This window comes from Pseudophryne corroboree, unplaced genomic scaffold (genome assembly GCF_028390025.1).
Source record: "Pseudophryne corroboree isolate aPseCor3 unplaced genomic scaffold, aPseCor3.hap2 scaffold_213, whole genome shotgun sequence".
NCBI lineage: Eukaryota > Metazoa > Chordata > Amphibia > Anura > Myobatrachidae > Pseudophryne > Pseudophryne corroboree.
Window position 1 is genome coordinate 374,936 of NW_026968774.1, and position 26,411 is coordinate 401,346.

The 26,411-nt window shown below is 38.3% G+C and overlaps 1 non-coding gene and 1 pseudogene across 1 annotated transcript; one reads left to right on the forward strand and one right to left on the reverse strand.

Moving 5' to 3' along the window:
* The first annotated feature begins 15,631 nt into the window (after window positions 1-15,631).
* Window positions 15,632-15,794, forward strand: LOC135006512 (U1 spliceosomal RNA). The gene has a single exon (XR_010206703.1). It is a non-coding gene; the product is annotated as a U1 spliceosomal RNA (small nuclear RNA).
* A 3,252-nt stretch (window positions 15,795-19,046) lies between these two features.
* LOC135006555 (U1 spliceosomal RNA) lies at window positions 19,047-19,225 on the reverse strand (annotated as a pseudogene).
* Between the last annotated feature and the right edge of the window lie 7,186 nt (window positions 19,226-26,411).

Here is a 26,411-nt window from a genome sequence, read left to right on the forward strand (position 1 = left end):
CAGCAGAGTACTGTAATGGAAGCATGCTGGGTCCATAACCCAGAGGTAGGCAGATTGAAACTATCCTCTGCTATATGCATTTTTTTTTTGTTCATTAAAGTAATCCAAAACTGGTATTGATATTTTAGCTTTTATTTTTACTTAAAGTACAATAACTTTTACCATTTTAATTTGTTTTAATAGTATATTGACAGTATTGTTTTCTTTCAAAAATCCAATTAATTTTCTTTACCCGATTATTAAAATGGTAACTGACAAAAACAAACTACATTGTCACCAGAAGAGCAATACAAAATGTACAAGTGATATATTAAAATCATCTTTCCAGCTTGAATTTCAATGATGCATTGGGGCAACGATTTTGTGAGAAACATCTTCACCCTTAAATAAAGATTTTCTTAATTCCTTACCTGTGTGCTAATTAGATATCACCTTGTTTTCACATTAAACAGACTTCCACATGAGAAAGCAGCAAGGATGCAGTGGCGTTAATGTTTCCTGGTGTCAACCTGTATTATTTCAGTAGATATTGAAATGAGGATGCATCTTGCTGCCTTTCCAATGAAGCAAGTTTAATTTAGTAATAGGTGAAAAACCATCCCTACAAAGGTGTTAATCAGAGACTTGGCTTTGTGGACACTTTTCAGAGAACAAATTTGTTATCATAAAAATAAAGCCAGAAAATGAAGAGCTGTTTAATCACTCAATTGTATTTTTCTGCCAGCATTTTTCTTTTTCTCTGCAACCCACTGCTAAATTGTGCTTCCTAGCTGTTTTTTTATAAAATCACTTAATCAAATCTAACTCTGATTACATCAGAGAAGGCCAGGTACCCTACACCATAAGAGGGGGTTTGCAATTTTGACTTGTCTACTTAAATATCACCAAAATCTGATCACAAGGTCAATTACGTCCCTGGGTGGGATTGAACCACCAACCTTTTGATTAATAGCTGAACACACTAACCGATTGCGCCACAGAGACACTTTGCAAAAAGAATATACTGACAAAGACTAATAAGCATTCATCTAGAACGTTTCCTAGAAAAACTTTAAAAAGTCAATAATCTGGAGAGTTTTTGTAAGATGTTTCTTCCAGCAACCAATGAAGAAACACATTGGTACTTTCGCATGATGAGTGAGTGCTTCAGGATCTCTTGCACTTACATGTGCAGCAGAGTACTGCAATGGAAGCATGCTGGGCCCATAACCCAGAGGTAGGCAGATTGAAACTATCCTTTGCTATATGCATTTTTTTTTTGTTCATTAAAGTAATCCAAAACTGGGATTGATATTTTAGCTTTTATTTTTACTTAAAGTACAATAACTTTTACCATTTTAATTTGTTTTAATAGTATATTGACAGTATTGTTTTCTTTCAAAAATCCACTTAATTTTCTTTACCCTATTATTAAAATGGTAATTGACAAAAACAAACTACATTGTCACCAGAAGAGCAATACAAAATGTACAAGTGATATATTAAAATCATCTTTCCAGCTTGAATTTCAATGATGCATTGGGGCAATGATTTTGTGAGAAACATCTTTACCCTTAAATAAAGATTTTCTTAATTCCTTACCTGTGTGCTAATTAGATATCACCTTGTTTTCACATTAAACAGACTTCCACATGAGAAAGCAGCAAGGATGCAGTGGCGTTAATGTTTCCTGGTGTCAACCTGTATTATTTCAGTAGATATTGAAATGAGGATGCATCTTGCTGCCTTTCCAATGAAGCAAGTTTAATTTAGTAATAGGTGAAAAACCATCCCTACAAATATGTTAATCAGATACTTGGCTTTGTGGACACTTTTCAGAGAACAAATTAGTTAGCATAAAAATAAAGCCAGAAAATGAAGAGCTGTTTAATCACTCAATTGGATTTTTCTGCCAGCATATTTCTTTTTCTCTGCAACCCACTGCTAAATTGTGCTTCCTAGCTGTTTTTATAAAATCACTGAATCAAATCTAACTCTGATTACATCAGAGAAGGCCAGGTACCCTACACCATAACAGGGGGTTTGAAATTTTGACTTGTCTGCTTAAAGATCACCAAAATCTGATAACAAGGTCAATTAAGTCCCTGGGTGGGATTGAACCACCAACCTTTTGGTTAATAGCCTTACACACTAACTGATTGCGCCACAGCGACACTTTGCAAAAGTACTTACTGACAAAGGCTAATAAGCATTCATCTAGAACGATTCCTAGAAACATTTTAAAAAGTCAATAATGTGGAGAGTTTTTGTAAGATGTTTCTTCCATCAACCAATGAAGAAACACATTGGTACTTTCCCATGATGAGTGAGTGCTTCAGGATCTCTTGCACTTACATGTGCAGCAGAGTACTGTAATGGAAGCATGCTGGGTCCATAACCCAGAGGTAGGCAGATTGAAACTATCCTCTGCTATATGCATTTTTTTTTGTTCATTAAAGTAATCCAAAACTGGGATTGATATTTTAGCTTTTATTTTTACTTAAAGTACAATAACTTTTACCATTTTAATTTGTTTTAATAGTATATTGACAGTATTGTTTTCTTTCAAAAATCCAATTAATTTTCTTTACCCTATTATTAAAATGGTAACTGACAAAAACAAACTACATTGTCACCAGAAGAGCAATACAAAATGTACAAGTGATATATTAAAATCATCTTTCCAGCTTGAATTTCAATGATGCATTGGGGCAACGATTTTGTGAGAAACATCTTCACCCTTAAATAAAGATTTTCTTAATTCCTTACCTGTTTGCTAATTAGATATCACCTTGTTTTCACATTAAACAGACTTCCACATGAGAAAGCAGCAAGGATGCAGTGGCGTTAATGTTTCCTGGTGTCAACCTGTATTATTTCAGTAGATATTGAAATGAGGATGCATCTTGCTGCCTTTCCAATGAAGCAAGTTTAATTTAGTAATAGGTGAAAAACCATCCCTACAAAGGTGTTAATCAGAGACTTGGCTTTGTGGACACTTTTCAGAGAACAAATTTGTTAGCATAAAAATAAAGCCAGAAAATGAAGAGCTGTTTAATCACTCAATTGGATTTTTTTGATAGCATATTTCTTTTTCTCTGCAACCCACTGCTAAATTGTGCTTCCTAGCTGTTTTTATAAAATCACTGAATCAAATCTAACTCTGATTACATCAGAGAAGGCCAGGTACCCTACACCATAACAGGGGTTTTCGAAATTTTGACTTGTCTACTTAAAGATCAACAAAATCTGATAACAAGGTCAATAATGTCCCTGGGTGGGATTGAACCACCAACCTTTTGGTTAATAGCTGTACACACTAACTGATTGCGCCACAGCGACACTTTGCAAAAGTACATACTGACAAAGGCTAATAAGCATTCATCTAGAACGTTTCCTATAAAAACTTTAAATAGTCAATAATCTGGAGAGTTTTTGTAAGATGTTTCTTCCATCAACCAATGAAGAAACACATTGGTACTTTCCCATGATGAGTGAGTGCTTCAGGATCTCTTGCATTTACATGTGCAGCAGAGTACTGTTATGAAAGCATGCTGGGTCCATAACCCAGAGGTAGGCAGATTGAAACTATCCTCTGCTATATGCATTTTTTTTTTGTTAATTAAAGTAATCCAAAACTGGGATTGATATTTTTGCTCTTTTATTTTTACTTAAAGTACAATAACTTTTACCATTTTAATTTGTTTTAATAGTATATTGACAGTATTGTTTTCTTTCAAAAATTCAATTAATTTTCTTTACCCGATTATTAAAATGGTAATTGACAAAAACAAACTACATTGTCACCAGAAGAGCAATACAAAATGTACAAGTGATATATTAAAATCATCTTTCCAGCTTGAATTTCAATGATGCATTGGGGCAACGATTTTGTGAGAAACATCTTCACCCTTAAATAAAGATTTTCTTAATTCCTTACCTGTGTGCTAATTAGATATCACTTTGTTTTCACATTAAACAGACTTCCACATGAGAAAACAGCAAAGATGCAGTGGCGTTAATGTTTCCTGGTGTCAACCTGTATTATTTCCGTAGATATTGAAATGAGGATGCATCTTGCTGCCTTTCCAATGAAGCAAGTTTAATTTAGTAATAGGTGAAAAACCATCCCTACAAAGATGTTAATCAGATACTTGGCTTTGTGGACACTTTTCAGAGAACAAATTTGTTATCATAAAAATAAAGCCAGAAAATGAAGAGCTGTTTAATCACTCAATTGGATTTTTCTGCCAGCATTTTTCTTTTTCTCTGCAACCCACTGCTAAATTGTGCTTCCTAGCTGTTTTTTTTATAAAATCACTTAATCAAATCTAACTCTGATTACATCAGAGAAGGCCAGGTACCCTACACCATAAGAGGGGTTTTGCAATTTTGACTTGTCTACTTAAATATTACCAAAATCTGATCACAATGTCAATTACGTCCCTGGGTGGGATTGAACCACCAACCTTCTGATTAATAGCTGAACACACTAACCGATTGCGCCACAGAGACACTTTGCAAAAAGTACATACTGACAAAGACTAATAAGCATTCATCTAGAACGTTTCCTAGAAAAACTTTAAAAAGTCAATAATCTGGAGAGTTTTTGTAAGATGTTTCTTCCAGCAACCAATGAAGAAACACATTGGTACTTTCGCATGATGAGTGAGTGCTTCAGGATCTCTTGCACTTACATGTGCAGCAGAGTACTGCACTGGAAGCATGCTGGGCCCATAACCCAGAGGTAGGCAGATTGAAACTATCCTTTGCTATATGCATTTTTTTTTTGTTCATTAAAGTAATCCAAAACTGGGATTGATATTTTAGCTTTTATTTTTACTTAAAGTACAATAACTTTTACCATTTTAATTTGTTTTAATAGTATATTGACAGTATTGTTTTCTTTCAAAAATCCAATTAATTTTCTTTACCCGATTTTTAAAATGGTAATTGACAAAAACAAACTACATTGTCACCAGAAGAGCAATACAAAATGTACAAGTGATATATTAAAATCATCTTTCCAGCTTGAATTTCAATGATGCATTGGGGCAACGATTTTGTGAGAAACATCTTCACCCTTAAATAAAGATTTTCTTAATTCCTTACCTGTGTGCTAATTAGATATCACCTTGTTTTCACATTAAACAGACTTCCACATGAGAAAACAGCAAAGATGCAGTGGCGTTAATGTTTCCTGGTGTCAACCTGTATTATTTCCGTAGATATTGAAATGAGGATGCATCTTGCTGCCTTTCCAATGAAGCAAGTTTAATTTAGTAATAGGTGAAAAACCATCCCTACAAAGATGTTAATCAGATACTTGGCTTTGTGGACACTTTTCAGAGAACAAATTTGTTATCATAAAAATAAAGCCAGAAAATGAAGAGCTGTTTAATCACTCAATTGGATTTTTCTGCCAGCATTTTTCTTTTTCTCTGCAACCCACTGCTAAATTGTGCTTCCTAGCTGTTTTTTTTATAAAATCACTTAATCAAATCTAACTCTGATTACATCAGAGAAGGCCAGGTACCCTACACCATAAGAGAGGGTTTGCAATTTTGACTTGTCTACTTAAATATCACCAAAATCTGATCACAAGGTCAATTACGTCCCTGGGTGGGATTGAACCACCAACCTTTTGATTAATAGCTGAACACACTAACAGATTGCGCCACAGAGACACTTTGCAAAAAGTCCATACTGACAAAGACTAATAAGCATTCATCTAGAACGTTTCCTAGAAAAACTTTAAAAAGTCAATAATCTGGAGAGTTTTTGTAAGATGTTTCTTCCAGCAACCAATGAAGAAACACATTGGTACTTTCGCATGATGAGTGAGTGCTTCAGGATCTCTTGCACTTAAATGTGCAGCAGAGTACTGCAATGGAAGCATGCTGGGCCCATAACCCAGAGGTAGGCAGATTGAAACTATCCTTTGCTATATGCATTTTTTTTTGTTCATTAAAGTAATCCAAAACTGGGATTGATATTTTAGCTTTTATTTTTACTTAAAGTACAATAACTTTTACCATTTTAATTTGTTTTAATAGTATATTGACAGTATTGTTTTCTTTCAAAAATCCACTTAATTTTCTTTACCCTATTATTAAAATGGTAATTGACAAAAACAAACTACATTGTCACCAGAAGAGCAATACAAAATGTACAAGTGATACATTAAAATCATCTTTCCAGCTTGAATTTCAATGATGCATTGGGGCAACGATTATGTGAGAAACATCTTCACCCTTAAATAAAGATTTTCTTAATTCCTTACCTGTGTGCTAATTAGATATCACCTTGTTTTCACATTAAACAGACTTCCACATGAGAAAGCAGCAAGGATGCAGTGGCGTTAATGTTTCCTGGTGTCAACCTGTATTATTTCAGTAGATATTGAAATGAGGATGCATCTTGCTGCCTTTCCAATGAAGCAAGTTTAATTTAGTAATAGGTGAAAAACCATCCCTACAAATATGTTAATCAGATACTTGGCTTTGTGGACACTTTTCAGAGAACAAATTAGTTAGCATAAAAATAAAGCCAGAAAATGAAGAGCTGTTTAATCACTCAATTGGATTTTTCTGCCAGCATATTTCTTTTTCTCTGCAACCCACTGCTAAATTGTGCTTCCTAGCTGTTTTTATAAAATCACTGAATCAAATCTAACTCTGATTACATCAGAGAAGGCCAGGTACCCTACACCATAACAGGGGGTTTGAAATTTTGACTTGTCTGCTTAAAGATCACCAAAATCTGATAACAAGGTCAATTAAGTCCCTGGGTGGGATTGAACCACCAACCTTTTGGTTAATAGCCTTACACACTAACTGATTGCGCCACAGCGACACTTTGCAAAAGTACTTACTGACAAAGGCTAATAAGCATTCATCTAGAACGATTCCTAGAAACATTTTAAAAAGTCAATAATGTGGAGAGTTTTTGTAAGATGTTTCTTCCATCAACCAATGAAGAAACACATTGGTACTTTCCCATGATGAGTGAGTGCTTCAGGATCTCTTGCACTTACATGTGCAGCAGAGTACTGTAATGGAAGCATGCTGGGTCCATAACCCAGAGGTAGGCAGATTGAAACTATCCTCTGCTATATGCATTTTTTTTTGTTCATTAAAGTAATCCAAAACTGGGATTGATATTTTAGCTTTTATTTTTACTTAAAGTACAATAACTTTTACCATTTTAATTTGTTTTAATAGTATATTGACAGTATTGTTTTCTTTCAAAAATCCAATTAATTTTCTTTACCCGATTATTAAAATGGTAACTGACAAAAACAAACTACATTGTCACCAGAAGAGCAATACAAAATGTACAAGTGATATATTAAAATCATCTTTCCAGCTTGAATTTCAATGATGCATTGGGGCAACGATTTTGTGAGAAACATCTTCACCCTTAAATAAAGATTTTCTTAATTCCTTACCTGTTTGCTAATTAGATATCACCTTGTTTTCACATTAAACAGACTTCCACATGAGAAAGCAGCAAGGATGCAGTGGCGTTAATGTTTCCTGGTGTCAACCTGTATTATTTCAGTAGATATTGAAATGAGGATGCATCTTGCTGCCTTTCCAATGAAGCAAGTTTAATTTAGTAATAGGTGAAAAACCATCCCTACAAAGGTGTTAATCAGAGACTTGGCTTTGTGGACACTTTTCAGAGAACAAATTTGTTAGCATAAAAATAAAGCCAGAAAATGAAGAGCTGTTTAATCACTCAATTGGATTTTTTTGATAGCATATTTCTTTTTCTCTGCAACCCACTGCTAAATTGTGCTTCCTAGCTGTTTTTATAAAATCACTGAATCAAATCTAACTCTGATTACATCAGAGAAGGCCAGGTACCCTACACCATAACAGGGGTTTTCGAAATTTTGACTTGTCTACTTAAAGATCAACAAAATCTGATAACAAGGTCAATAATGTCCCTGGGTGGGATTGAACCACCAACCTTTTGGTTAATAGCTGTACACACTAACTGATTGCGCCACAGCGACACTTTGCAAAAGTACATACTGACAAAGGCTAATAAGCATTCATCTAGAACGTTTCCTATAAAAACTTTAAATAGTCAATAATCTGGAGAGTTTTTGTAAGATGTTTCTTCCATCAACCAATGAAGAAACACATTGGTACTTTCCCATGATGAGTGAGTGCTTCAGGATCTCTTGCATTTACATGTGCAGCAGAGTACTGTTATGAAAGCATGCTGGGTCCATAACCCAGAGGTAGGCAGATTGAAACTATCCTCTGCTATATGCATTTTTTTTTTGTTAATTAAAGTAATCCAAAACTGGGATTGATATTTTTGCTCTTTTATTTTTACTTAAAGTACAATAACTTTTACCATTTTAATTTGTTTTAATAGTATATTGACAGTATTGTTTTCTTTCAAAAATCCAATTAATTTTCTTTACCCGATTATTAAAATGGTAATTGACAAAAACAAACTACATTGTCACCAGAAGAGCAATACAAAATGTACAAGTGATATATTAAAATCATCTTTCCAGCTTGAATTTCAATGATGCATTGGGGCAACGATTTTGTGAGAAACATCTTCACCCTTAAATAAAGATTTTCTTAATTCCTTACCTGTGTGCTAATTAGATATCACTTTGTTTTCACATTAAACAGACTTCCACATGAGAAAACAGCAAAGATGCAGTGGCGTTAATGTTTCCTGGTGTCAACCTGTATTATTTCCGTAGATATTGAAATGAGGATGCATCTTGCTGCCTTTCCAATGAAGCAAGTTTAATTTAGTAATAGGTGAAAAACCATCCCTACAAAGATGTTAATCAGATACTTGGCTTTGTGGACACTTTTCAGAGAACAAATTTGTTATCATAAAAATAAAGCCAGAAAATGAAGAGCTGTTTAATCACTCAATTGGATTTTTCTGCCAGCATTTTTCTTTTTCTCTGCAACCCACTGCTAAATTGTGCTTCCTAGCTGTTTTTTTTATAAAATCACTTAATCAAATCTAACTCTGATTACATCAGAGAAGGCCAGGTACCCTACACCATAAGAGGGGTTTTGCAATTTTGACTTGTCTACTTAAATATTACCAAAATCTGATCACAATGTCAATTACGTCCCTGGGTGGGATTGAACCACCAACCTTCTGATTAATAGCTGAACACACTAACCGATTGCACCACAGAGACACTTTGCAAAAAGTACATACTGACAAAGACTAATAAGCATTCATCTAGAACGTTTCCTAGAAAAACTTTAAAAAGTCAATAATCTGGAGAGTTTTTGTAAGATGTTTCTTCCAGCAACCAATGAAGAAACACATTGGTACTTTCGCATGATGAGTGAGTGCTTCAGGATCTCTTGCACTTACATGTGCAGCAGAGTACTGCACTGGAAGCATGCTGGGCCCATAACCCAGAGGTAGGCAGATTGAAACTATCCTTTGCTATATGCATTTTTTTTTTGTTCATTAAAGTAATCCAAAACTGGGATTGATATTTTAGCTTTTATTTTTACTTAAAGTACAATAACTTTTACCATTTTAATTTGTTTTAATAGTATATTGACAGTATTGTTTTCTTTCAAAAATCCAATTAATTTTCTTTACCCGATTTTTAAAATGGTAATTGACAAAAACAAACTACATTGTCACCAGAAGAGCAATACAAAATGTACAAGTGATATATTAAAATCATCTTTCCAGCTTGAATTTCAATGATGCATTGGGGCAACGATTTTGTGAGAAACATCTTCACCCTTAAATAAAGATTTTCTTAATTCCTTACCTGTGTGCTAATTAGATATCACCTTGTTTTCACATTAAACAGACTTCCACATGAGAAAACAGCAAAGATGCAGTGGCGTTAATGTTTCCTGGTGTCAACCTGTATTATTTCCGTAGATATTGAAATGAGGATGCATCTTGCTGCCTTTCCAATGAAGCAAGTTTAATTTAGTAATAGGTGAAAAACCATCCCTACAAAGATGTTAATCAGATACTTGGCTTTGTGGACACTTTTCAGAGAACAAATTTGTTATCATAAAAATAAAGCCAGAAAATGAAGAGCTGTTTAATCACTCAATTGGATTTTTCTGCCAGCATTTTTCTTTTTCTCTGCAACCCACTGCTAAATTGTGCTTCCTAGCTGTTTTTTTTATAAAATCACTTAATCAAATCTAACTCTGATTACATCAGAGAAGGCCAGGTACCCTACACCATAAGAGAGGGTTTGCAATTTTGACTTGTCTACTTAAATATCACCAAAATCTGATCACAAGGTCAATTACGTCCCTGGGTGGGATTGAACCACCAACCTTTTGATTAATAGCTGAACACACTAACAGATTGCGCCACAGAGACACTTTGCAAAAAGTCCATACTGACAAAGACTAATAAGCATTCATCTAGAACGTTTCCTAGAAAAACTTTAAAAAGTCAATAATCTGGAGAGTTTTTGTAAGATGTTTCTTCCAGCAACCAATGAAGAAACACATTGGTACTTTCGCATGATGAGTGAGTGCTTCAGGATCTCTTGCACTTAAATGTGCAGCAGAGTACTGCAATGGAAGCATGCTGGGCCCATAACCCAGAGGTAGGCAGATTGAAACTATCCTTTGCTATATGCATTTTTTTTTGTTCATTAAAGTAATCCAAAACTGGGATTGATATTTTAGCTTTTATTTTTACTTAAAGTACAATAACTTTTACCATTTTAATTTGTTTTAATAGTATATTGACAGTATTGTTTTCTTTCAAAAATCCACTTAATTTTCTTTACCCTATTATTAAAATGGTAATTGACAAAAACAAACTACATTGTCACCAGAAGAGCAATACAAAATGTACAAGTGATACATTAAAATCATCTTTCCAGCTTGAATTTCAATGATGCATTGGGGCAACGATTATGTGAGAAACATCTTCACCCTTAAATAAAGATTTTCTTAATTCCTTACCTGTGTGCTAATTAGATATCACCTTGTTTTCACATTAAACAGACTTCCACATGAGAAAGCAGCAAGGATGCAGTGGCGTTAATGTTTCCTGGTGTCAACCTGTATTATTTCAGTAGATATTGAAATGAGGATGCATCTTGCTGCCTTTCCAATGAAGCAAGTTTAATTTAGTAATAGATGAAAAACCATCCCTACAAATATGTTAATCAGATACTTGGCTTTGTGGACACTTTTCAGAGAACAAATTAGTTAGCATAAAAATAAAGCCAGAAAATGAAGAGCTGTTTAATCACTCAATTGGATTTTTCTGCCAGCATATTTCTTTTTCTCTGCAACCCACTGCTAAATTGTGCTTCCTAGCTGTTTTTATAAAATCACTGAATCAAATCTAACTACATCAGAGAAGGCCAGGTAGCCTACACCATAACAGGGGGTTTGAAATTTTGACTTGTCTACTTAAAGATCACCAAAATCTGATAACAAGGTCAATTAAGTCCCTGGGTGGGATTGAACCACCAACCTTTTGGTTAATAGCCTTACACACTAACTGATTGCGCCACAGCGACACTTTGCAAAAGTACATACTGACAAAGGCTAATAAGCATTCATCTAGAACGATTCCTAGAAACATTTTAAAAAGTCAATAATGTGGAGAGTTTTTGTAAGATGTTTCTTCCATCAACCAATGAAGAAACACATTGGTACTTTCCCATGATGAGTGAGTGCTTCAGGATCTTCTGCACTTACATGTGCAGCAGAGTACTGTAATGGAAGCATGCTGGGTCCATAACCCAGAGGTAGGCAGATTGAAACTATCCTCTGCTATATGCATTTTTTTTTTGTTAATTAACGTAATCCAAAACTGGGATTGATATTTTTGCTCTTTTATTTTTACTTAAAGTACAATAACTTTTACCATTTTAATTTGTTTTAATAGTATATTGACAGTATTGTTTTCTTTCAAAAATCCACTTAATTTTCTTTACCCGATTATTAAAATGGTAATTGACAAAAACAAACTACATTGTCACCAGAAGAGCAATACAAAATGTACAAGTGATATATTAAAATCATCTTTCCAGCTTGAATTTCAATGATGCATTGGGGCAACGATTTTGTGAGAAACATCTTCACCCTTAAATAAAGATTTTCTTAATTCCTTACCTGTGTGCTAATTAGATATCACCTTGTTTTCACATTAAACAGACTTCCACATGAGAAAACAGTAAAGATGCAGTGGCGTTAATGTTTCCTGGTGTCAACCTGTATTATTTCCGTAGATATTGAAATGAGGATGCATCTTGCTGCCTTTCCAATGAAGCAAGTTTAATTTAGTAATAGGTGAAAAACCATCCCTACAAAGATGTTAATCAGATATTTGGCTTTGTGGACACTTTTCAGAGAACAAATTTGTTATCATAAAAATAAAGCCAGAATATGAAGAGCTGTTTAATCACTCAATTGGATTTTTCTGCCAGCATTATTCTTTTTCTCTGCAACCCACTGCTAAATTGTGCTTCCTAGCTGTTTTTTAATAAAATCACTTAATCAAATCTAACCCTGATTACATCAGAGAAGGCCAGGTACCCTACACCATAACAGGGGGTTTGCAATTTTGACTTGTCTACTTAAATATCACCAAAATCTGATCACAAGGTCAATTATGTCCCTGGGAGGGATTGAACCACCAACCTTTTGATTAATAGCTGAACACACTAACCGATTGCGCCACAGAGACACTTTGCAAACTTTCATACTGACAAAGGCTAATAAGCATTCATCTAGAACGATTCCTAGAAAAACTTTAAAAAGTCAATAATCTGGAGAGTTTTTGTAAGATGTTTCTTCCATCAACCAACGAAGAAACACATTGGTACTTTCCCATGATGAGTGAGTGCTTCAGGATCTCTTGCACTTACATGTGCAGCAGAGTACTGCATTGGAAACATGCTGGGCCCATAACCCAGAGGTAGGCAGATTGAAACTATCCTCTGCTATATGCATTTTTTATTGTTAATTAAAGTAATCCAAAACTGGGATTGATATTTTTGCTCTTTTATTTTTACTTTAAAGTACAATAACTTTTACCATTTTAATTTGTTTTAATAGTATATTGACAGTATTGTTTTCTTTCAAAAATCCACTTAATTTTCTTTACCCTATTTTTATAATGGTAATTGACAAAAACAAACTACATTGTCACCAGAAGAGCAATACAAAATGTACAAGTGATATATTAAAATCATCTTTCCAGCTTGAATTTCAATGATGCATTGGGGCAACGATTTTGTGAGAAACATCTTCACCCTTAAATAAAGATTTTCTTAATTCCTTACCTGTGTGCTAATTAGATATCACCTTGTTTTCACATTAAACAGACTTCCACATGCGAAAGCAGCAAGGATGCAGTGGCGTTAATGTTTCCTGGTGTCAACCTGTATTATTTCAGTAGACATTGAAATGAGGATGCATCTTGCTGCCTTTCCAATGAAGCAAGTTTAATTTAGTAATAGGTGAAAAACCATCCCTACAAAGGTGTTAATCAGAGACTTGGCTTTGTGGACACTTTTCAGAGAACAAATTTGTTAGCATAAAAATAAAGCCAGAAAATGAAGAGCTGTTTAATCACTCAATTGGATTTTTTTGCCAGCATATTTCTTTTTCTCTGCAACTCACTGCTAAATTGTGCTTCCTAGCTGTTTTTATAAAATCACTGAATCAAATCTAACTCTGATTACATCAGAGAAGGCCAGGTACCCTACACCATAAAAGGGGGTTTGAAATTTTGACTTGTCTACTTAAAGATCACCAAAATCTGATAACAAGGTCAATTACGTCCCTGGGTGGGATTGAACCACCAACCTTTTAGTTAATAACCATACACACAGACTGATTGCGCCACAGCGACACTTTGCAAAAGTACATACTGACAAATGCTAATAAGCATTCATCTAGAACGTTTCCTAGAAACATTTTAAAAAGTCAATAATGTGGAGAGTTTTTGTAAGATGTTTCTTCCATCAACCAATAAAGAAACACATTGGAACTTTCCCATGATAAGTGAGTGCTTCAGGACCTCTTGCACTTACATGTGCAGCAGAGTACTGTAATGGAAGCATGCTGGGTCCATAACCCAGAGGTAGGCAGATTGAAACTATCCTCTGCTATATGCATTTTTTTTTGTTAATTAAAGTAATCCAAAACTGGGATTGATATTTTTGCTCTTTTATTTTTACTTAAAGTACAATAACTTTTACCATTTTAATTTGTTTTAATAGTATATTGACAGTATTGTTTTCTTTCAAAAATCCAATTAATTTTCTTTACCCGATTATTAAAATGGTAATTGACAAAAACAAACTACATTGTCACCAGAAGAGCAATACAAAATGTACAAGTGATATATTAAAATCATCTTTCCAGCTTGAATTTCAATGATGCATTGGGGCAACGATTTTGTGAGAAACATCTTCACCCTTTAATAAAGATTTTCTTAATTCCTTACCTGTGTGCTAATTAGATATCACCTTGTTTTCACATTAAACAGACTTCCACATGAGAAAGCAGCAAGGATGCAGTGGCGTTAATGTTTCCTGGTGTCAACCTGTATTATTTCAGTAGATATTGAAATGAGGATGCATCTTGCTGCCTTTCCAATGAAGCAAGTTTAATTTAGTAATAGGTGAAAAACCATCCAAGAGCTGTTTAATCACTCAATTGGATTTTTTTTGCCAGCATATTTCTTTTTCTTTGCAACCCACTGCTAAATTGTGCTTCCTAGCTGTTTTTATAAAATCACTGAATCAAATCTAACTCTGATTACATCAGAGAAGTCTAAATACCTAACACCATAACAGGGGGTTTGAAATTTTGACTTGTCTACTTAAAGATCACCAAAATCTGATAACAAAGTCAATTACATCCCTGGGTGGGATTGAACCACCAACCTTTTGGTTAATAGCCATACACACTAACTGATTGCGCCACAGCGACACTTTGCAAAATTACATACTGACAAAGGCTAATAAACAATCATCTAGAACGTTTCCTAGAAAAACTTTAAAAAGTCAATAATCTGGAGTGTTTTTGTAAGATGTTTCTGCCATCAACCAATGAAGAAACACATTGGTACTTTCCCATGATGAGTGAGTGCTTCAGGATCTCTTGCACTTACATGTGCAGCAGAGTACTGCAATGGAAGCATGCTGGGCCCATAACCCAGAGGTAGAAAGATTGAAACTATCCTCTGCTATATGCATTTTTTTTGTTAATTAAAGTAATCCAAAACTGGGATTGATATTTTTGCTCTTTTATTTTTACTTAAAGTACAATAACTTTTACCATTTTAATTTGTTTTAATAGTATATTGACAGTATTGTTTTCTTTCAAAAATTCACTTAATTTTCTTTTCTGTGTGCTAATTAGATATCACCTTGTTTTCACATTAAATAGACTTCCACATGAGAAAGCAGCAAGGATGCAGTGGCGTTAATGTTTCCTGGTGGTAGTGGGGTACTGTGTTTGTGCTTTCCTCTGGTCAGCTCTGGTAAAAGTCAGATTTCTTTGTCTCAGATCTTCCTCTAGCCTTGTTCTTCTTTCGAGAGTTCCCTTGTGCTGCCTCAGTTGGATCTCCTTCACTTGACAGGGGGGTACCCGAGCAGCGACCCTCCCCAGCACTAGCCCAACTCCTACTTACCTGCCAGGTGAGATACTATGATCAGGAAGGTGCTTCTCCCAGGGAAAGGCTCACCCATTGCAATCTGGGTGTGCTGCTCCTGCGATTTCCCCAAATGTGGGAAACTTGACTGCATAATTTGTGTTTCCCCTGGTCGGCTCTCGTATAATTCAGATCTCTTTGTCTCAGGTCTCTCTCCAGCCTAGTTTGCTGTCTGTTTCCACTTCTCTTTTCTTAAACCGCTCCCTTCTATGCCCTTGTGCACCTTAATTAAATCTAACTCTGTTTACGTCAGAGAAGGCCAGGTACCCTACACCATAAGAGGGGGTTTGAAATTTTGACTTGTCTACTTAAAGATCACCAAAATCTGATCACAAGGTCAATTACATCACTGGGTGGGAACCTTTTGGTTAATAGCCCATGTAAGTGCAAGAGATCCTGAAGCACTCACTCATCATGGGAATGTACCAATGTGTTTCTTACAAAAATTCTCCAGATTATTGACTTTTTAAAGTTTTTCTAGGAAACGTTCTAGATGAATGCTTATTAGCCTTTGTCAGTATGTACTTTTGCGAAGTGTCGCTGTGGCGCAATCAGTTAGTGTGTATGGCTATTAACCTAAAGGTTGGTGATTCAATCCCACCCAGGGACGTAATAGACCTTGTTATCAGATTTTGGTGATCTTTAAGTAGACAAGTCAAAATTTCAAACCCCCTCTTATGGTGTAGGGTACCCGGCCTTCTCTGATGTAATCAGAATTAGATTTGATTAAGTGATTTTATAAAAAACAGCTAGGAAGCACAATTTAGCAGTGGGTTGCAGAGAAAAAAAATTATGCTGGCAGAAAAGTCCAATTGAGTGATTAAACAGCTCTTCATTTTCTGATTTTATGTTTATGCTAACAAATTTGCTCTCTGAAAAGTGTCCACAAAGCCAAGTCTCTGATTAACACCTTTGTAGGAATGGTTTTTCACCTATTACTGAATTAAACTTGCTTCATTGGAAAGGCAGCAAGATGCATCCTCATTTCAATGTCTACTGAAATAATACAGGTTGACACCAGGAAACATAAACGTCACTGCATCCTTGCTGCTTCCTCATGGGGAAGTCTGTTTAATGTGAAAACAAGGTGATATCTAATCAGCACACAGGTAAGGAATTAAGAAAATCTTTCTTTATGGGTGAAGATGTTTCTCACAAAATTGTTGCACCAAGGCATCATTGAAATTCAAGCTGGAAAGATGATTTTAATATATCACTTGTACATTTTGTACTGCTCTTCTGGTGACAATGTAGATTGTTTTTGTCAATTACCATTTTAATAATCGGGTAAAGAAAATTAATTGGATTTTTGAAAGAAAACAATACTGTCAATATACTATTAAAACAAATTAAAATGGTAAAAGTTATTGTACTTTAAGTAAAAATAAAAGAGCAAAAATATCAATCCCAGTTTTGGATTACTTTAATTAATAAAAACAATGCATATAGCAGAGGATAGTTTCAATCTGCCTACCTCTGGGTTATGGACCCAGCATGCTTCCATTACAGTACTCTGCTGCACATGTAAGTGCAAGAGATCCTGAAGCACTCACATATCATAGGAAAGTACCAATGTGTTTCTTCATTGGTTGATGGAAGAAACATCTTACAAAAACTCTCCACATTATTGACTTTTTAAAATGTTTCTAGGAAACGTTCTAGATGAATGCTTATTAGCCTTTGTCAGTATGTACTTTTGAAAAGTGTCGCTGTGGCGCAATCAGTTAGTGTATAAGGCTATTAACCAAAAGGTTGGTGGTTCAATCCCACCCAGGGACGTAATTGACCTTGTTATCAGATTTCGGTGATCTTTAAGTAGACAAGTCAAAATTTCAAACCCCCTCTTATGGTGTAGGGTACCTGGCCTTCTCTGATGTAATCAGAGTTAGATTTGATTAAGTGATTTTATAAAAAAAACAGCTAGGAAGCACAATTTAGCAGTGGGTTGCAGAGAAAAAGAAAAATGCTGGCAGAAAAATCCAATTGAGTGATTAAACAGCTCTTCATTTTCTGGCTTTATTTTTATGCTAACAAATTTGTTCTCTGAAAAGTGTCCACAAAGCCAAGTCTCTGATTAACACCTTTGTAGGGATGGTTTTTAACCTATTACTAAATTAAACTTGCTTCATTGGAAAGGCAGCAAGATGCATCCTCATTTCAATGTCTACTGAAATAATACAGGTTGACACCAGGAAACATTAACGCCACTGCATCCTTGCTGCTTTCTCATGTGAAAGTCTGTTTAATGTGAAAACAAGGTGATATCTAATTAGCACACAGGTAGGGAATTAAGAAAATCTTTATTTAAGGGTGAAGATGTTTCTCACAAAATCGTTACCTCAATGCATCATTGAAATTCAAGCTGAAAAGATGATTTTAATATATCACTTGTACATTTTGTATTGCTCTTCTGGTGACAATGTAGTTTGTTTTTGTCAATTACCATTTTAATAATAGGGTAAAGAAAATTAAGTGGATTTTTGAAAGAAAACAATACTGTCAATATATTATTAAAACAAATTAAAACAGTAAAAGTTATTGTACTTTAAGTAAAAATAAAAGAGCCAAAATATCAATCCCAGTTTTGGATTACTTTAATTAACAAAAAAAATGCATATAGCAGAGGACAGTTGCAATCTGCCTACCTCTGGGTTATAGGCCCAGCATGCTTCCATTGTAGTCCTTTGCTGCACATGTAAGTGCAAGAGATCCTGAAGCACTCACTCATCATGGGAAAGTACCAATGTGTTTCTTCATTGGTTGATGGAAGGAACATCTTACAAAAACTCTCCAGATTATTGACTTTTTAAAGTTTTTCTAGGAAACGTTCTAGATGAATGCTTATTAACCTTTGTCAGTATGTTCTTTTGCAAAGTGTCTCTGAGGCGCAAACAGTTAGCGTGTTCAGTTGTTAACCAAAAGGTTGGTGGTTCAATCCCACCTAGGGACGTAATTGACCTCGTTATCAGATTTTGGTGATCTTTAAGTAGACAAGTAAAAATTTCAAACCACCTCTTATGGTGTAGGGTACCTGGCCTTCTCTGATGTAATCAGAGTTAGATTTGATTAAGTGATTTTATAAAAAAAACAGCCACGAAGCACAATTTAGCAGTGGGTTGCAGAGAAAAAGAAATATGCTGGCAGAAAAATCCAATTGAGTGATTAAACAGCTCTTCATTATCTGGCTTTATTTTTATGCTAACAAATTTGTGCTCTGAAAAGTGTCCACAAAGCCAAGTATCTGATTAACACCTTTGTAGGGATGGTTTTTCACCTATTATTAAATTAAACTTGCTTCATTGGAAAGGCAGCAAGTGATGTCATCCAAGCAGTGGGTCAAAGTTGGCTTCAAACCTCGTCTGCTTATGAAAAGAGAAAAGGGGTATGCAGGGCATGGCGGCCTTTTGCGGTGCTTGGATGACCCCTAGTTCGCATTAGATAATGCAGTCGAGTTTCCCACATTTGGGGAAATCACAGGGGTCAGCATACCCAGAATGCAATGAATGAACCGCACCCTGGGAGAACAGTCTTCATGACCATGGTATCTCCTATGCAAAATAAGTATGATTTGGGATAGGGCTGGGGAGGGCCGCTGCTCAGGCACATCTCTGTCAAGTAAAGGAGATTCAACTGAGGCAGCACAAGGGAACTCTCATCTGGGGACAACAACTGCAGGGAGAACACATATTTTCAGATGAACATGGGAGGGCAGAAGGCTGCCTAATACTGAAGCACCCCCAAACAACAAACCAAATGCAACAACTAGTGCAAGCATTCCTGGGGGAAGGCCTGCAGCAGATGGATTTGCATATGGCGATGTCATCCAAGCAGTGGGTCAAAGTTGGCTTCAACCCTCGTCTGCATATGAAAAGAGAAAAGGGGCGTGCAGGGCATGGCGGCCTTTTGCGGCACTTGGATGACCCCTAGTTTGCATTAAACACCTCCACCCTCCGTCGGTGTGGGGCTCATGTTGGCTATGCCCCAGCCCCTGAAGCATTCAAGCTGATTTCTTGCAGCAGCTGGGCACTGTAACAGCTCCAGAGCTGCTCTGTAAGGCAAGTAAAAGGGTGTGGGCCCTGCAGCACTACCTGTAGTTCGCATTGTGCGAGACCCCTAGTTCGCATTAAACACCCCCACCCTCCTTCGGTGTGGGGCTCATGTTGGCCATGCCCCAGCCCCTGAAGCATTCACGCTGATTTCTTGCAGCAGCTGGGCACTGTAACAGCTCAAGAGCTGCTCTGTAAGGCAAGTAAAAGGGTGTGGCCCCTGCAGCACTACCTGTAGTTTGCATTGTGCATTGGAAGGCACAAAGTAAGCAGACGGGAGGAGAAGTCAGGATAGTGCACAAGGGTATAGACGGGAGGGGCTCAAGAAAAAAGAAGTGGAAACAGACAGCAAACTAGGCTTCCAATGCACAATGCAAACTACAGGTAGTGCTGCAGGGCCCACACCCTTTTACTTGCCTTACAGAGCAGCTCTGGAGCTGTTTAATCACTCAATTGGATTTTTCTGCCAGCATAATTTTTCTCTTACGTCCTAGAGGATGCTGGGGACTCCGTAAGGACCATGGGGGATAGACGGGCTCCGCAGGAGACATGGGCACTTAAAGAAAGACTTTAGATCTGGGTGTGCACTGGCTCCTCCCTCTATGCCCCTCCTCCAGACCTCAGTTTACTACTGTGCCCAGAGGAGACTGGGTGCTTTTCAGGGAGCTCTCCTGAGTTTCCTGACAGAAAGTATATTTGTTAGATTTTTTTATTTTCAGGGAGCCTGCTGGCAACAGACTCCCTGCATCGAGGGGCGGAGGGGAGAGATGCACACCTACTTCTGTGAGTTGATAGGCTCTGCTTCTTAGGCTACTGTACAGCATTAGCTCCAGAGGGATCGGTACGCAGGTCTCACCCTCGCCGTCCGTCCCAGAGCCGCGCCGCCGTCCCCCTCGCAGAGCCGGAAGATAGAAGCCGGGTGAGTATGAGAAGAAAAGAAGACTTCAGAGGCGGCGGAAGACTTCATGATCTTCACTGAGGTAACGCACAGCAGTAAAGCTGTGCTCCATTGCTCCCATACACCTCACACACGGCAGTCAGTGTAAGGGTGAAGGGCTCAGGGGGGACGCCCTGGGCAGCAATATAGACCTCTCTTTGGCAAAATAAATATATATGCAGCTAGGCACTGTATATATATATATAAGAGCCCCCGCCATTTTTTTACTATATTTGAGCGGGACAGAAGCCCGTCGCTGAGGGGGTGGTGCTTCTCCCTCAGCACTCACCAGCACCATTTTCTCCACAGCACCGCTGAGGGGAAGCTCCACGGACTCTCCCCTGCTTATACCACGGTAGAAAGAGGGTCTTAAAGAAGAGGGGGGCACATAATTAGGCGCATATATATATGGAAATACAGCGCTACTGGGTAAACATAAAATTATTGTGTTTTTTTCCTGGGTCATATAGCGCTGGGGTGTGTGCTGGCATACTCTCTCTCTCTGTCTCTCCAAAGGGCCTTGTTGGGGAACTGTCCTCAGATAAGAGGATTCCCTGAGTGTATGGTGTGTCGGTACACGTGTGTCGACATGTCTGAGGTAGAAGGCTCTCCTAGAGAGGAGCAGGAGCAAATTAATGTGGTGTCTCCATCGACAACGCCGACACCTGACTGAATGGATATGTGAAATGTTTTAAGTGCTAATGTAAACTTATTACACAAGAGATTAGACAAAGCTGAAGCTAGGGAACAGTCAGGGAGTCAACCCATGCCTGTCCCTATGTCGCAGGGACCTTCGGGGTCTCAAAAGCGCCCACTATCCCAAATAGTTGACACAGATACCGACACGGATTCTGACTCCAGTGTCGACTACGATGATGCAAAGTTACAGCCAAAATTGGCTAAATGTATTCGATATATGATTATTGCAATAAAAGATGTTTTGCACATCACAGAGTCCCCTGTCCCTGACACGAGGGTACACATCTATAAGGGAAAGAAACCTGAGATAACCTTTCCCCCCTCACATGAGTTGAACGAATTATGTGAAAAAGCTTGGGAATCTCCAGACAAAAAGCTGCAGATTCCCAAAAGGATTCTTATGGCGTATCCTTTCCCGCCAATGGACAGGATACGGTGGGAATCCTCCCCTAGAGTGGATAAAGCATTGACACGCTTATCCAAAAAGGTAGCGCTGCCATCCCAGGATACGGCTACCATCAGGGACCATGCTGACCGCAAGCAGGAGGTTACCCTAAAGTCCATTTACACACATTCTGGTACCTTACTCAGACCGGCAATTGCGTCGGCCGGGGTTGTAGCGCGGTGGCAGCATGGACAGATACCTTATCAGCAGAGATTGAGACCCTAGATAAGGATGCTATGTTATTGACCATAGGGCATATAAAAGATGCTGTCCTATATATAAGAGATGCTCAAAGTGACATTAGTCTACTGGGTTCTAGAATAAACGCTATGTCAATTTCTGCTAGACGAGTCCTATGGACCCGGCAATGGACAGGTGATGCCGACTCAAAAAGGTATATGGAGGTTTTACCTTACAGGGGTGAGGAATTGTTTGGGGAAGGTCTCTCGGACCTAGTCTCCACAGCTACAGCTGGTAAATCAAATTTTTTGCCTTATATTCCCTCACAGCCTAAGAAAGCACCACATTATCAAATGCAGTCCTTTCGATCACAGAGAAACAAGAAAGTACGAGGTGTGTCCTTTCTTGCCAGAGGTAAGGGCAGAGGGAAGAAGCTGCACAACACAGCTAGTTCCCAGGAACAGAAGTCCTCCCCGGCCTCTACAAAATCCACCGCATGACGCTGGGGCTCCGCTAAAGGAGTCCGCCCAGTTGGGGGCACGTCTTCGAGTTTTCAGCCACATCTGGGTTCATTCGCAGGTGGATCCCTAGGCAATAGAAATTGTTTCTCAGGGTTACAAGCTGAAATTCGAAGAGGTGCCTCCTCGCCGGTTTTTCAAATCGGCCCTACCATCTTCTCCCCAGGAAAGGGAGATAGTGTTAAATGCAATTCACAAATTGTATCTTCAACAGGTGGTGGTCAAGGTTCCCCTGCTTCAACAAGGAAATGGAAATTATTCGACCCTGTTTGTAGTCCCAAAACCGGACGGTTTGGTCAGACCCATATTAAATTTAAAATCCCTGAACCTATACTTGAAAAGGTTCAAGTTCAAGATGGAATCGCTAAGAGCGGTCATCGCCAGCCTAGAAGGGGGGGATTTTATGATATCTCTGGACATAAAGGATGCATACCTTCATGTACTCATTTATCCACCTCATCAGGCGTACCTAAGATTTGCGGTACAGTATTGTCATTACCAATTTCAGACGTTGCCGTTTGGTCTCTCCAGAATTTTCTCCGAGAATTTTCACCAAGGTAATGACGGAAATTATGGTGCTCCTGCGAAAGCAAGGTGTCACAATTATCCCGTACTTGAACGATCTCCTCATAAAAGCGAGATCAAGAGAGCAGTTGCTGAACAGCGTATAACTTTCACTGAAGGTGTTACAGCAACACGGCTGGATTCTCAATATCCCGAAGTCGCAGTTGGTTCCTACGACTCGTCTGACTTTGCTTGGGCATTATTCTGGATACGGACCAGAAAAGGGTTTATCTTCCGATAGAAAAGGCCCAGGAACTCATGACTCTGGTCAGGAACCTATTGAAACCAAAACAGGTGTCAGTGCATCACTGCACTCGAGTCCTGGGAATGATGGTGGCATCATACGAGGCCATTCCCTTCGGCAGGTTCCATGCGAGGATCTTGCAATGGGACCTACTGGACAAGTGGTCCGGGTCACATCTACAGATTCATCAGTTGATCACCCTGTCCCCCAGGGCCAGGGTATCTCTCCTGTGGTGGCTGCAGAGTGCTCACCTTCTAGAGGGCCGCAGGTTCGGCATTCAGGACTGGATCCTGGTGACCACGAACGCGAGCCTCCGAGGTTGGGGAGCAGCCACACAGGGAAGAAATTTCCAAGGTCTTTGGTCAAGTCAGGAGACTTGTCTTCACATCAACATCCTGGAGCTAAGGGCCATATACAACGCCCTATGTCAAGCGGAGACCTTACTTCGCGACCAACCAGTTCTGATCCAGTCAGACAACGTCACCGCACTAGTTCATGTAAACCGCCAAGGCGGCACAAGGAGCAGAGTGGCGATGGCGGAAGCCACCAGAATTCTTCGCTGGGCGGAGAATCATGTAAGCTGTCAAAGTCAGAAAAATATCACGATGCACACTGCCATATTTGCACCTCATATGTGTCCCTGCTGCGCATGCGTGCGCTCTCCCGTGCGTGCGCATACTCGCTGTTGCGGGCACCCGCAGGCGCACGGTATGCGCATTTACGGTAGAGATTGTGTGCGTCTAGCGGGCGACTCTTTCGTTACATATTTTCACCATATAATGCATTTTGTAGATTATGGTCCCTTTGATAGATTCTGAAAGTTTAGTTAATGTAGTATGTTCCTGGACAGAGAGATCCCTCATTGTTTGATACGAAGGGTCAGACAGGAGTAATACAGTGGTGTTTAGTATCCATCGGAAGAGTATTTAATTAGCAATATTCCGGTGTTGGTTTGAAGCGGATCAATCGCTCGTGCGAATAGTTATGGACATAAGAAGTTTATGAACATTTACTGTATTTGCACTTACTTATCCATGCGGCGGGAAACCCAGTTTCCCTCCCACCTGAGCTGTTGGAAATAGTCACAGCCCACCTGTATGAATCAACCTATGACCTTTTGTTATAATGCGAAGACGAATTCCTGTGTCCAATGAACAATGAGATTGTAGGGACCATTGAATTGTATTGTGTGTGGGGCATAAATAGACAGGCCGATCACATCCAGCACTCACTCTTCATCGGTTATCATTGCTGAAAATCGGGAGCTGGATGTCCAGAGGCGCATGCGATCGTTTCCTTTGTGCGTAAGTTTTCTCCGTAATCATATTGTCTTTTCTTGTTATTATGGGCCATATCTTTCTCTCTCTCTCTTCTCTTTCTCTCATTTTCTCTTAAACGTACTTGTATTGTATTTACTGTGTAGTTACCTGGTTAGTTAGTCTATGTTATATTGTAGTGTATGACTTGTATTGTATTAATTCTTTTGCAAGTATAACATTCATAATATATATATTAGGCGTTGGACCCTAAGCACGGTATTTGTGTATTTCTTATAGTGTTAAGTATTCTCAGAGCGTCGGTGACGCTCGAACAGCTTTTGAGTTAATAAGGTTATACAGTGTTGCATTTACACCCTATCTCTACACTAAGGTTTTACAGCAAATTACATTGTTTGTGGTTTAGACATAAAGGTTTAACATTGTGAGCGTCGGCGCCGCTCGTGATCTCCTCGTGGTCTCGAGCGTCCGCTACGCTGATAGCGTAGCATTACGGTAGTCGCTCACCTATAAGTGTGCCCGATACCAACAGCGTATTCTCGTGAGCGTCTGTATCGCTTGAGCAGCCCGCTCCCGATACAGCGTCCGTTACGCTATAGCGAACCATTACGTTAGTCAGCAGCCAATAGCGTGCCTGCCTGTGATCTCTTGGCCGTGAGCGAACGTGACGCTTGAGCGTCTCGACCACGGCTAAGTGATTGTTACGCAACGAGCGTACCCTTACGGTACTCCATACGCAAATAGCGTACAGTGTTCTTAGACCTCACAAAGGGTTTTAAATAAGATAAATATTTAGCTTTATCAATTGGCGGCTCGTCCTGTCCTTCACATATCTCTGCTAGGTAATTTCAGCAGACATTATCCATCAGCAAAGGGCGGGAGATCATATTCTTCGCAGTGCTGACGGGATAAGCGTCTGTTTCGCTTAGTAAAGGGTGCTGAAGGAATCCGGGAACCGGAGGTAAGAACAACACACTAGTGTCTTTTAAAACTGTTTATTTCTATCTTGCGTACGCACACACGCATATCTGCATTTCTTTTTCATTCATGTATTTTCATATATCACTCTCCTGTTTGCCATTTTATAATTGATAAAACGTGCTAAGAGAGATTTGTCGCTATTTCATAGTTAAAGTGTAAAAGTAATGCGTTAAGGGATAAAGTGTAAAGCACACACGCAGCTCTACCTAAAGGTAAAAGGAGAGATTGGTGTGTTGCACGGTAGACGACTGAGGATCATCTACATTGATAAAACGTGTTAGTTGTGTTACGGTGGACATTGGTTTTGTATACACGTGTCTCTAACAAAAGGCTGAGACTCGCGTACGCAAAGGCCGACGCACGCAGCGTAAATTATGCAACGGAGCGTCTGGGTACGCCCTCGTAACATAAATCACACGATAGTGTTGATTTTTAAATAGCACAATAAGCGATAAATAGCGCAATAAGCGATAAATATCGCAACAGGCGATAAATAGCGCAACAAGCGATAAATAGCGCAACAGGCGATAAATAGCGCAAATCTATTTTAAATCCGAAATTTAAATTAACAGATCCTTCTCCAAATTTACAACACATCTGGTCTAAAGAAAAATTTCTGCGCAGAAATAGAAATAGAAACAAAAGTGTGTATGTGGTGAGTGAGTGTTTGTTTTTACAATTTTGGGGATTGAACCACAGAAATCATCGAGTTCTCGTGAAGTACATACGTGTAAGTGACATACGTGGTGGCTAGGGAGGCATCTCTGGTTAAACATAAAATTTGAGCATTAGAGTGTAGCAGACCAGGAGGTCATACTGTAACAGACCAGGAGGTCAGACCAGGAGGTCGCATAACAGAC